This window comes from Eulemur rufifrons, chromosome 8 (genome assembly GCF_041146395.1).
Source record: "Eulemur rufifrons isolate Redbay chromosome 8, OSU_ERuf_1, whole genome shotgun sequence".
Lineage (NCBI taxonomy): Eukaryota > Metazoa > Chordata > Mammalia > Primates > Lemuridae > Eulemur > Eulemur rufifrons.
Genome location: NC_090990.1, coordinates 47,171,341 through 47,185,052, shown reverse-complemented (window position 1 = coordinate 47,185,052; position 13,712 = coordinate 47,171,341).

Here is a 13,712-nt window from a genome sequence, read left to right as displayed (position 1 = left end):
GTTCTAAAGGAGCTTTACACTCCAGAGAGGGAGACGTAAGTGAAACTAAAATGATACAAAATAATGTAAGTGATAGGGAAAGGAGATAAACAGTGTGCTGTTTTAGATACAGTAATCTGTAAGGACCTCTTTGAGTTGACATTTGAGCAAAGAGCTGAATGAAAGCGGAACGAGCCTTGGAGGAATCAGGGAAGAATGGTCCTGGCAGAGAAAACTGCAAATTACAAACATCCTGAAGCTTAATGTGCTTGGTGTTTTGGAAAGAAGCAAGGAGGCCTGGGTGCTTAAAGGGTACTGAATACTTGGAAGTGTTGATCAAATAGACTCTAGATTAGTTTTTCAGCAATGAGTCCCAAAGTTTTCACAAAACCAGGCCACCAGGGGAGCAATGACTCTTCTGTGACCAAGAAATATCTCTGAACCACATTGCTGCTGGCATACCTAGGAAACCACCATCAGAGAGCTGCTCATGCTTTGCCGACTCTAGAACTACACTGTAGCCGCTATGATCTGCAGCAGCACAGTGCATGTCCTAGAGCATACCTGTCAAAACCCACAGAACTAGTGGCTGGACACTGAGACATCCACTAATGCTATTTCAGAAAAATCAAACACCTTTACAACCGTGCTTGGCAACAGCAATAGCAGGAGCCAGTGGATGCAAATCAGGCTTGGTGTATATCTGGCAATATAATTCATGCAAAAATTTAGTATGCTTCTGATCCTTTTGCTTTCAGTCAGTTCTATGCAGGAGAAATTACAGTTCTATAGTTCTTGCCTAGATATATTATAGTTTTTAAGCCTGGAAACTCTTATTTCCTGGCTTCTGTGCACTGCCCAGCATCTCCAATCTTGGCGACAGCTGACTTAGGGGCATCTGAAACAATGGGGCTTAATAGGTTGATGGCATTCTTAATCCCATATTTGTCAGCCTTGTCCCAGGCATATTTCCTTCTGAGGCTTCACATGCACTGTTTCTATGTACAGTTGTCCCCTGGTATCCATGCGGATTGGTTCCAGAACCCTCACAGATATCAAAATACATGGATGCTCTGGTCCCTTATATATAATGAAATGGTGTAGTATTTGCATATAACCCAAGCACATCTTCCTGTAAACTTTAAATCATCTCTAGATTACTTATAATACCTAATACAATGCCTACATATCACTTCATTGACCTGGATTCAGCACTCAGCATGTGGCAAATTCAAGTCTCGCTTTTGGGAACTTTGTGGAATTTTTTTCCGTAACTTTTTTTTTTTTTTTTTTTTTTTTTGAGACAGAGTCTCACTCTGTTGCCCAGGCTAGAGTGCCATGGTGTCAGCCTAGCTCACAGCAACCTCAAAATCCTGGGCTCAAGCAATCCTTCTGCCTTAGCCTCCCGAGTAGCTGAGACTACAGGCATGTGCCACCATGCCCAGCTAATTTTTTCTATATATTTGTTTAGTTGGCCAGATAATTTCTTTCTATTTTTTAGTAGAGACGGGGTCTCGCTCTTGCTCAGGCTGGTCTCAAACTCTTGACCTTGAGCAATCCACCCACCTCGGCCTTCCAGATTGTTAGGATTATAGGCGTGAGCCACCGCGCCCGGCCTGGATAAGTTCTTTCTATTTTTTTAGTAGAGACAGCGTTTCGCTCTTGCTCAGGCTAGTCTTGAACTCCTGAGCTCAAACGATCCACCCTCCTCGGCTTCCCAGAGTGCTAGGATTACAGGCGTGAGCCACCGCACCCGGCCCTGTAACATTTTTCATCCATTATTGGTTGAATCCATGAATGCAGAACCCATGGATATGGAGGGCCAACTGTACTTCACTTTGAAGGTATAGAAACAATTGCTTTTTTCAGTCCTTTCGGGCTCCAAATTATGGGACTTTTAATCTACTTGGGTTACAGACAGAATTTCTGCCTTAGCAAAACTGTATTCCTTTCCATTTCTACTTGCAAATTGGCTAGTTCTGGCCTGAATTAATCTGTCATAGAACTTTGTTAAAAATATCAGGAAAAAGCCAGCAAATACCAAGTTTATAAATGTTTCCAGTCATTTCCCTTCATGCCACAACTTTGGTTGGCATGGGATCTGTCTTCTAAAGCTAGCAATCGATTTACCAGATGTCTTGTAGCTGGACAGCAAGGGTCACCAGTTTTCCATCTTGCAATATCTAAGTCTTTACCAACCACTGCCCATATGTTTGTGGTAAAGCAATACCACATTTCTTTTAAGGTTATGTGTAGCATGAATTTACAGGAACCAAATTCTACATCAGGTAGGAATAGGCTTATCTATGAATAACAGAATATTTCTTAAGTGACTTTAGCCAAGATGAACATTTATTTCTTTATCATATAAACAGAGTGCAGAGGTAGGCAATCTTGATTAGTATGGTGATTCCATGACCATCAGAGACCTAAGAATTTCCTCCATTCTCAACATGTGGCTTCTACCTTATGATGTTGTATGGCTACTTGAGCTCCAGCCATTTTGTCTACATTCCAATAAGCAGGAAAGGAAAAAGGACAAAGATGATTATGCCTCCTCCACCTTTAATGATATTTCCTGGAAGCTATGCACACCATTCCTACATACAACTTATTGGCTAGAACTTACTCATTTGACCACAACTTTATTCTGGGTGATCATACCCCCAATGAAAAATCAGGGGTCATACTATTAAGGATAGAGTGGATATTAGAGGACAAATAGTATTCTTTGTTACACTTCTCCTTACCAGGTTAAAAAAAAATCCACAGCTGGTGAAAATTCCCACAGAAGATGAAAAATGGAGTAAGTACAGTATAACTTTTGGTTTCTTAAAAAGAGAATTACTGGATATCTGCCCCTTGTGGTAGATATGGAGGTGCGCTGCCCAGATCCCCCTTCAAGGAAGGACTTGCTCGCAAGCTGCAGGGAGTACCTCCAGTTGTCACCTCTATCAGGGTCTGTTTCAGCTGCAAACAGCGGCTTTGCCCAAGGTCATGCCCTTTCCTTGCTTAAACTAGGTGATTAAGCATGCTAGAATATAAAGGCTCGGCCAGTATAGCCCACCCCTGGACACCTCTGATGGGCAATATTCACTTCAGAACTCTGAGCCAGGTTGGCCAAAGCTTTGTTGGACCTGTACTGGACTTTGACTTCTTCCTCTTCCCAGTCCTGCTTCCTCTCTCCTTTCACATCTTGTACCTCAGCTCTGTCTCGGCATCTTGCAAGAACACTACCTGCAAGAGTTGGTGCCAGTATTGGCTGGAGAGAGCAGGCAGTAAGTGGGTTCTGGGAACTGAATGTGGACTACTCCAATGGTGGTAGGCAAAGCATCAGCTCCTGGCACAAGGTGATGGCCCAATTAGGATGAGGTATCAGGTGATAGGGAATGCATCGGCATGTGTGATGTATCAGGCAGTAGAGATATATGGTGGAAGTAGTAGCTATAAGGATAACAAAATTGGGTGGCTATTGCTAAAATAATGAACAGCTGAGGGTGGGCAATAAGCAACTGAAGGCCAGGTGTGAAAACCAGAGCACCTCTTTTTTGCACACAAAGAAACTCTCTTCTGCAGGGAAGGGGTGGAGAAAGCTGAACACCAAGACTGGAACTTTAGAGTGGCTGAAATTAAAAGGTGGTTAAATGCTCAAAACAGGTTTTTGTGGCAAAGTAAGGGCCATGGTTGAGAAAACCAGCACCCTGACACATGGAAGAGATCTGAGTACTGCTTCTGAAAATTTTGATTCTCCAGGCTCGTCTGGTGCCTACCTTGTGGCTCACTCCTCCTTACTAATAGCTATCCCTTTCCCATGCTAGAAGACATTGCAGAGGCTTCTACTTGGAAGGCAACATGTTCTCCCCTCCCCCATGACCCCCACCTCTCAGCTAGTCTTCTGGCCAGTAGGCCTATAATTAGGGTTAACTCATAGCATAACCTAGTTAGGAGGGTGCTCTACCCGATGATGGAGGTAAAGGACTATTCCCCCCAAAAAGATGTAAAACCTAGTCAGTATGTACCATTAGGAGCTTGGGGAATGTGAATGGGACTGGATTCAGAGGATGCTTGATCAAGGGGGCCAGACCATAAAATTGGATAGGGAAAATAATATTGAATTGTAAGTATTCTCCCAAAATACAGGATTTAACATCCTGGCAAGGAGCCCCCAAGAGGTGATGTGAATTCACTACTACGGTGTCTTCTAGAAGCATGGAAAAAACAATGACTCACAGAATGAAACTGAAATGCCGGAAGTGCTAAGGCAGGCAGGTAGGACAAAAAGGGATTTAAAAGGCTTAGGGAAGTAGGTGTGCTAGAATGGATATATTATGTACAGCTGGAAGGTTATGATCATTATGTTTTTAGGGAAGGCCCAGGGGACATGCCATTTGCCAAGGCCACAAGGAATGCACTGATGCAAAGGACATGCACATCACTAAAAAGTGCAGTGGTGGCTCTCTGCAAGCCATGGCTGATGGTAGCAGAGGACTCCCAGACCTTGATAACAGACTCACTGATAACAGTGGGGATGGTAAGATCCCAAAACAATGGAGGCAAAGTGGCAGTGTTTAATTACCAGAAACCAGGGGTCACAGTTATTATAATGACCTATTAAGGGGGCCATGGCGAGGCATGGTGGCTTACACCTGTAATCCTAGCACTCCCAGGTGAGAGGATTGCTTGAGGCCAGGAAGAGACCGATCTGAGCAAGAGCAAGACCCTGTCTCTACAAAAAAATAGAAATAATTAGCTGGACCTAGTGGCCCACACCTATAGGCCCAGCTACTCGGGAGGCTGAGATGGAAGACTCACTTGAGCCTAGGAGTTTGAGGTGGCAGCGAGCTGTGGTGATGCCACTGCACTCTAGCCAGGGCTACAGAGTGAGACCCTGTCTCAAAAAAAGTTGGGGGGCCTGACCCACACACAGTTACAGAAATGTTTACTAGAACGTGGTATCCTTAGGGGCAAAATACATAGGTAACCAACAAAGTCCAATTAGTTTGTACCAGCAAAAAAAAAAAAAAAAAAAAGGATAGACTACCAGGATACTAAGGACTGTTACCCAATAAAATCGTAATTCCTTAGTTTCCAGACCTGAGCCAGTTTGTAGACCTGAAACCCACTGACTGGACAGGTCCACAGGAGGAAGGACCCTGCTACACCTCAGCAAGTATAAATGGTAATGATTTCTCCAGTCCTTCCCCAAAGGGATCTTTGGCCATTTACTTGGGTAACAGTACCCTGGGGAAATGGACATACCCAGACATTCCAAGGATTGTGAGACACAGAGTCTGAATTGACATTGATATCCAGAGACCTCCTGTTATTATGTAGGCACAAAGAGGCCAGTTAATAAATGGAGTCATGGTAAGATCCAGCTCTGAGTGAGTTGACTGGGTCCGTTATCCCATCCATTGGTCATTTCCTCACTCTCCAAATGCATAAAGGGGTTGACCCATTTGGCAGTTGTGGCAAACTCATTAAGACCTTTACCTGTAGGGTAAAAGCTATCATGGTGGAGAAGGCCAAGTGGAAGCCTTTGAAATTGCCTCCCCTCCACGGCCAAACATGGCACAGTATCTTAGTTCAGAAGTGTCCTTTGAATAACAAAATACCATAGACTGGGAGGCATAAACAACCGACATTTATTTCTCATAGTTCTGGAGGTTGAGGAGTCCAAGATCATGGTGCCAGCAGATTCAGTTTCCGGTGAGGGCTCTTTCTAACTTGCAGACAACCATCTTCTTTTTGTGTCCTCACATGGCCTTTTCTCAGTGTGAGTGCATGGAGAGAGAACTCTAGTGTCTCTTCCTCTTCTTAGAAGAAGGCTAATCCCATCATAGAGGTACTACCCTCATGACCTCATCTGCTATAGACTGAATGTTTGTGTCCCCCAAAATTCATATTGAAACTTAATCATCAATGTGATGGTATTTGGAGGTCCAGTCTTTGGGAGATGACTAGGAATGGGACTAGTACCCTTATAAAAGAGACCCCAGAGAGTGCCCCTGACCCTTCCCCCATGTGAAGATCCAACAAGAAGACAGCTGTCTTTGAACCAGGAAGTGGGCCCTCACCAGATACAGAATCTATTGGTGCCTTGATCTTAGATGTCCCAGCCTCTAGAACCAAGACAAACACGTTTCTGTTGTTTATCAGCTACCTAGCCTATGGTATTCTGTTATAGCAGCACAATGGACTAAGACATCATCTAAACCTAATTACCTCCCAGAGAGCCCCACCTCCAAATACCATCACAATGTATGAATTTGGGAGGAACACATAGCAAATACACACAGGAAATCAAACAATACTGTATCTCAGAAGAGGATGGTAGGAATTAGTGCCTTTATGATTCTAGAGGAAACAGAGGTACTGATTACCATCATATCTCCATTTAACTCACCATCTGGCCCTGTAAAAAATAGATGGACCCTGAAGGATGACAGTAGATTACTGCAAGCTCAACCCATTAGTAGGCCTGATTGCAGCTGCCATACCAGATGTGGTATATTTGGTAGAGTAGATTAATGCAGCCGCAGGTATTTGGTATGCATCATTGATTTTAGTGAATGCATTCTTTTCTATTCCAATCATAAGAAAGGATCAGAAACAGTTGGCATTCCATGAAGCAGACAAAAGCGGACATTAACAGTTTGGCCCCAGGGCTATGATAACAACACTTCTGCCCTCTGTCATAAAATAGCCTGAAGAAATCTGGACCTTCTGGACATCTTGCAGAGCACCACATTGATCTGCCCACCACATCAGTGACATCTGCTTGATTCGGCAGGAGGAGCAAATTATAGTATAAATGTTTCAGGAGAATTAAAGGACTGGAAGTATACATGTACAGTGGAGGTACAGAGGAGTATGCAAAAGAAAGCTAAACTCTCATTTTCCATATTGGGAAGTCAACAGACACTGGTAGCTAAAAATTCAAGAAGAAGAACTATAAACATCTTATTTATTTTTAAAGGCTAGTCAAGTGAAGCAGTGGGAGTGGAGAAGGAACAAAGGAATCTGTAACCTGTTGTGATTTAGTTGTAAACACCACTGCACTCGACCAGCCAAACATCTTATTTAGAAATGTAAAGGTAAATACCGAAGAATCAGTAAAAAGTTGAAAGCGGTTGTGGTGGAGAATGGGAAGTCTTGTTGGAATCACTTAACTCTTTAAATCATGTACATGTATAACTTTGAAAAAGGCAAAAAAAATTTTAAAAAGCACTGTAAATGAATTGTCTTTTCATTTCATCCCTTGGGAAAGGTCACAACAAACGGGCTCAATGGGAGTAGGATAATTTTGGATGAGGGTGACAATTCTTCTCACGCTTTAGGTGTAAGTTAAATGAAGGCTCAGTGTGTGAGCCCTTGGACTTCATCCAGCATTTTTAGTAAACCATCCTTTTAACAACTGGTGAAACCACGATCGAGTAATTAAATTTAAACAAAAAGGATTATTTTCACAAATGAAAGTCTGTTTAAAAGGTAAAATCCACTTGGCTTCAGGATTTTAAATTCTGTTTTAATCTGAAGCCCCAGGGGCAGGCGGGAAGACCTCTCATGCCTGTGAAAGGAATGCCTTGCCCCACTTCCTTAGTGTTTGGTAACAATTTAGTGCACGAATGTCCGGTAAGTGGGCGGGTGCTGGGGGGCAGCAAGAAGTTTCATGAGCCTATTTATATTTCACAGGAAGAGAGTTTTGTCTTTCTCATGCCATTAACGTTCTCTCATCCTTTGTATGTTTAACCCATCCTGAAAAGAGACCTACAATTAAACTTCAACAATATTTTTTCTTCTCTGAATAAAATTTACTTTAATAAAGTACTAGGTATTTGAAGAGTGAATGAATTCTTATTTTCTTTTGGGTATCATTATGGACTCATGAATTTTTACAATCTTAACTTGTTTAATTAAGCATAATTTTTTATTTCATTTCTGAAGCAAAAAAATGGTCACAATTTAACTTGTGAGAACCTTTTTTCAACTAGTTTCTGGATCCTGCCAGCATTTGGAAAACATCCTTACCTTCTGGCAAATTTCAGGTCCATCTTTAAAAATATTTTCTAACTGGAATATACCATACAATATATTGTTTTACCATATTATATGTTTAAATCACAATGTTATTAAAAGTTCATAAGCCTTAATTTTAAAAAATAAATCTTATTTAAGCATGTCATACTGTGTTATTCATCATATATTACTTTACCATTTCATTTTGGACTTTGAGAAGAGCTGATGTTTTTCAATTAGACAAGTATACGGTGGATGCTAACATATGGATCATGTGATGGTTATGGTGTATTTTTCCTTCTTTAAATCCAAATATCTTGGAATTAGATTTTGTGGAGGCCTTAGGATAGAACAAACAAAAAAAAAAAAAACAATTTAATTCATAACGTTTTAGCTTAAGAGATTTATTGCAATTGCAGTTTATTGCAATACCAATAAAAGTTATATCTTTAGGTTTGCACACAAAACATGCTTATCCATATTTATTCTTTCAAACAGATTTTTTTGTGTGTGTGATAGGATTTCACTCTGTCACCCAGGCTAGAATGCAGTGGCATCATGATAGATCACAGCAACCTCAAACTCTTGGGCTCAAGCAATTCGCCAGACTCAGCCTCTTGAGTAGCTGGGACTATAGGTACTTGCCACTATGTCTGGCTAATCAGACATTTTAAAATAATTTGTTTTAAACCTTCTATCAGTGGAAGATTTATGTTTTCAGTTAAGGATTTTATTTGACTGCTTGGACGGAATCTTTCCTAAACAATCATTTTTGAGATCTTGAGACATCCAAATACCTCTTAAAAACTTAATTAGTTTGCAAAACATTTGCACAAATTACGTAGATTTTAGGTCATGCTTTTTCAATTCTTTGTCTTTAAAAGCAAACAATTTATTAACTTATGTTAAAAGTTATTTATAAATGTAACCTTAAAAAATGTTCCCCTTATTTGGAATTGTAAAATCTACAATTTCTGCTATCTCTTGATCAGTCTCTCAACTTTTTGTAAATTGGGATATAATGAGCAGGTAAGGCTAATTACCCAGTTTTGCTGAAGAACTTTGACCTGGCCTTTTTAGATTCTTGGTCTCCTCAGCCAAGATTTCTGCAAGTACTCCTTATTTTGTCATACAATAAAAATCTAATCCACTGGGCTTTCTTGGAATGTCCCTCTCCTTGAGTTTTAAGCAGATCCTTAAGGCAGCAATACCTTGTCTCAAATTACCTGTGGTATACCAATTTCCAATATTTATGAATCAACATTTATGTATATGTTAAATATGTTAATAGACACGTCCTTGAACTACCCGCTACGTCTCAGTTCTCACACACACAAAAAAAACACATCCTCAGACACAACCTTTGTTTATCCTGGGTATTTTCTCAATTCATGCTGGGGAGCAGCACACTCAAACTGAGTTTATTCTTAGCCCAAGGCTTTTTCAGTGTAAAGATAGAACTTTCTAGATTCTCATCCCTAAGGATGCCTTTGAGCAGGGCAGCCAGGACTGGCTGGCAATTGAACCTCTGGGAGAATTCAGGAATTTTGCCTCTTGAGTCCACAGTTTTGGATCTATTGCCTCAGATCTTTACATAGAAGTGGCTATACTGTATCTCAGTTCATATAGAGAGACCCACTCATTGATGCAGTATTTTTCTTTAAGTCTAACCACCGTTTTTATGCTTTTCTTACCTAAGAACAAATCCAGCAGATCCGTCAGCAATATGCACAATCCTAGACCAAAGTTAGACTGTCAGGCTGTTCTCTATGGAAGTGTTAGGTAGATAGTGAGGGATTCCGGGTCTCCTGGGGACAAAAGTGCATGCTGTTGCCCCCATCTTGGTCCTGCCCCACCCTAATTCTGCCCTGAGCTACAGCCATACGTGGGGGAGGAGGGAATACCCTATGAATCATCCAATCAGAACTTAGTACACCCAGCTACAAAAGAATGCAGAGGACTCTCTAGCCCGTGGGCCAAGCCGCATAGATACCATAGAGTCCAGAAGTGGTCTAGAAAGACCCACACGGGTAGTAATGCAACTCCCAACTGTCCCGTGAAAGTGGTTCTGTGGTGATGTCTGAGCCACTAGGGAGGTCCCAATCCAGGCACTATAAAGCAAGATGCAGACCATAATCAGTCCTTTTTGGCCCCTTCCTTTGCTCTCCCTTTGCTGTGACAATGGGTCTGACAGTCATCTGTGGTGTATGTATCATGCTCTGTAAACCTATATCTTGCTCTTGCCCTACAATCCTATCTTTCTCTCCTCAATAAATTTCATTTTTATCCTTGCCTCACTCTGGTGCTTCTGGTCATTCTTCAGCCATGAGCGCACTAAGAACCGTTATTTCACACTGAAACCTAACAGAAGGACCTCAATAATGATTTCAAAGGGCCTGTGGGTTCTGTTGCCAAAGTTGGATAATCCATCCAACTCTCCATCTATTAAACAAAGTAACCCCAAGTCAACAAATTACAAATTGTTGAAAGAAACCAGACTTCAAACTGTTAAGATTTGCTGGACAGTATTTTATTTTGGCCAACATTTCAACAATTGCTAGAGAAAGAACAGAAAAGATTAGAACTGAGAACATCTGCATAATCAAAAATTCTCTCTTTCCTAGAGATGAAACAGACACATTTTTTGTAGCAAAAAAGTCACATAAAAGATACAGTTTTGACATTTTTCCACTTCAGTCTTTAAAGTAAACTTGGCATCATCTGATACAAGTATCATAAGTTTCCTCATTAAGCAGCTACATTTATTAGAAAGCCCTCATGTTCCTTGTACAGGCCTTTTAAGCAGACCTAGCAAAAGCTTAGGTAACAACAATTTAGCTAGAGTTTGCGTGAAAAATCAGGATTCCACAGAAGGGAAGAAAGCATATGACAGAACAAGAGCAGTTTCAGAAATTTAAAAAAGTTTACTCAGAATAGTTTCATACCCACTATAGTGACTTTTAAATCCTAGACTTCTGCCTCACCTATGTGTTCAACTTTCCAAATACATTTCATTCATTATAAACTAACTTTTTCAGAGATATGAAAGAATATACAAAACATAAATGTAAGTTGTGAAGCACAATAATAAAATAAGCACTCATGGAGCCACCAACCAACTTAGAAACTCAGCCTCAGTAGCATCGCAGCCTCCCAGGGCCTCTTCCCTCACTCAGCCTCCCGCTTTCTTCCTCTTCCTCCATCCAGGTAGCTACTATTTCGAGTGGCTTTTTTTTTTTTTTTTCATTCTCTTTATAATTCTGTCAAATATATATGTGCTTTGGGATAAGGTATTCTCTTGTGTTTGGTTTTGAAGTTTATATAAGTGGTATGATTCTTCAACTTGTGTTTGAGAAATTCAGCTATGTTATTGCATGGAACTACAGCTGATCTAATTCTCTGTTGTGTGGTATTCTATTGTGTGAATATGCCACAGTTTATCCATTCTCCTGTCAATGAGCATTAGAATTCTTTCCAGTTTTTTTGTTTGTTTGTTTGTTTTGATACAGAGTCTCACGCTCTCACCTGGGCTAGAGCTCAGTGGCTACATCATAGCTCACTGCAACCTCAAACTGCTGGTGTCAAGCAATTCTCTTGCCTCAGCCTCCTGACTAGCTGGGACTACAAGCACGTGCCACCATACCCAGCTAATTTTTTTCTATTTTTAGTAGAGACGGGATCTCGGTCTTGCTCAGGCTGGTCTCAACCTCCTGGCCTCAAGCGATCCTGCCTTGGCCTCCGAAAGTGCTAGGATTACACCGTGTGAATCACCGTGCCTGGCCGTTTCCATTTTTTTTTTTTTTTCCAGTTACAACAATGCTACCAAAAACATTCTCACATATATATCTTTCAGTGTCCATGTGCAAGTATTTTTCCAGGGTATGTGTCATCTTTACCAGGTAATGCCAAACTGTTTTCCAAAGTGTTTGTACTGACACAATGTACAAGAAATTCTGGTTCTTTTCATCCTCATCAACACTTGACATTGTCAGATTTTTATGTTTTAATTTTTCCTGAATTGGAAAATATAAAACAATAACTTATTGTGGTTTTAATTTATATTTTCCTAATAACTAACGATGCTATGTATTGTATATATATGTGTGTGTGTGTGTATGAGTGTATATATATACTCACACACATAAAGAGATTTATTACAAGGAATTGGCTCACATGATTGTGGAGGCCAAGCAGTCTCAGGATCTGCATTTGGCAAGGTAGAGACTCAGAGCCATAGTTCCAGTCTGACAGCAAGAGAAGACTGAATGTCTTAGCTCAAGCAGTCAGGCAGGGTCAGTTCGTGGAGCTCAAGCTATCCTCCTGCCTTGGCCTCCAAGAGTGCTAGGCTTAGAAGCATGAGCCACTGCACCCAGCCAGAACTTCTTGACAGCAATACAACCTTGCTGACACTTGAATCTTAGCCTACTGAGATCCATGTTGGACTTCTGACCTACAGAACTGTGAGGAAATATATTTGTGTTATTAAATCACTACATGTTTGGAAATTTGTTATAGCAGCAATAGAAAACAAATCCAGGCCAGGTGTGGTGGCTCATACCTGTAATCCTAGCAGACTGGGAGGCCGAGGCGGGCGGGTCATTTGAGCTCAGGAGTTCAAGACCAGCCTGAGCAAGAGCGAGACCCCGTCCGTCTCTACTAAAAAAATAGAAAGAAATTAGCTGGACAACTAAAAATATATATAGAAAAAATTAGCCGGGCATAGTGGCGCATGCCTGTAGTCCCAGCTACTCAGGAGGCTGAGGCAGGAGGATCGCTTGAGCCCAGGAGTTTGAGGTTGCTGTGAGCTAGGCCGATGCCACAGCACTCTAGTCCAGTCAACAGAGTGATACTCTGTCTCAAAAAAAAAAAAAAAAGAAAGAAAGAAAGAAAGAAAAGAAAAAGAAAAGAAAACAAATCCAGTATTTTTTCCAAGAAGGATTTCTTCAATTTCTCACTTATGCCTGGAGGCACTCCAGACCTGGGTCTATTTTAAACAATGATCGGGGGTGTGTGTGTGGGAGTAGTATGTTGCAGTTTTTAAGACCCTCAAAATAAATATAGATTCAGGCCCAAAACCTATGTGAGAACTGGTCAATCGCTAAAATTTTCAGGGGAATTCTTCCTAAGCCAAGGCCAAAGCAAATTATTTTCCTTGTTCTCTACCTTTTTGATAAGATTTTTCCCCCTACCTTCTGGGGTACTGTCTTTTCTGTGTCCCAGCTTTACCTGGGGTGGTCTCTTTGCTGGCTCCCTGCCCTGGTTGATTTATCTTTGTGCATATAGTAGGCATTTAATAAATGAGCAGACAATATGTTCTGACCTGTTCCAACATTCTATAGTTCAAATGTCACCTCTGTAGAAGCCCACACAGAACTCTTTTCTGATTTTCCTTTGTATAGGCTTCCATTATTACACTTAACATATTATTATATTTTTATATTTTTTGCTCTATATTGAGATAGTTTTTCAAAACTCTATATCCCTAGCATCTAGTGCCTGACATAAAGAAAGTGATCAATGAAGGTAGAGTTGAAGTTTTATGTTCTAGCTCATAAATGCAAGCTCACCAGCAGGTCTTAGAAATGCCAACTACTTAAGACATTCAAAGTTACATTATAAAATAATTTAAATTGTAAGACTTAAAACTTAAGTAGTTAAAAGACACAAAACTTTCTAGTTAAAAGGAAGAACCTGCACAAATATTTAACCAGTTA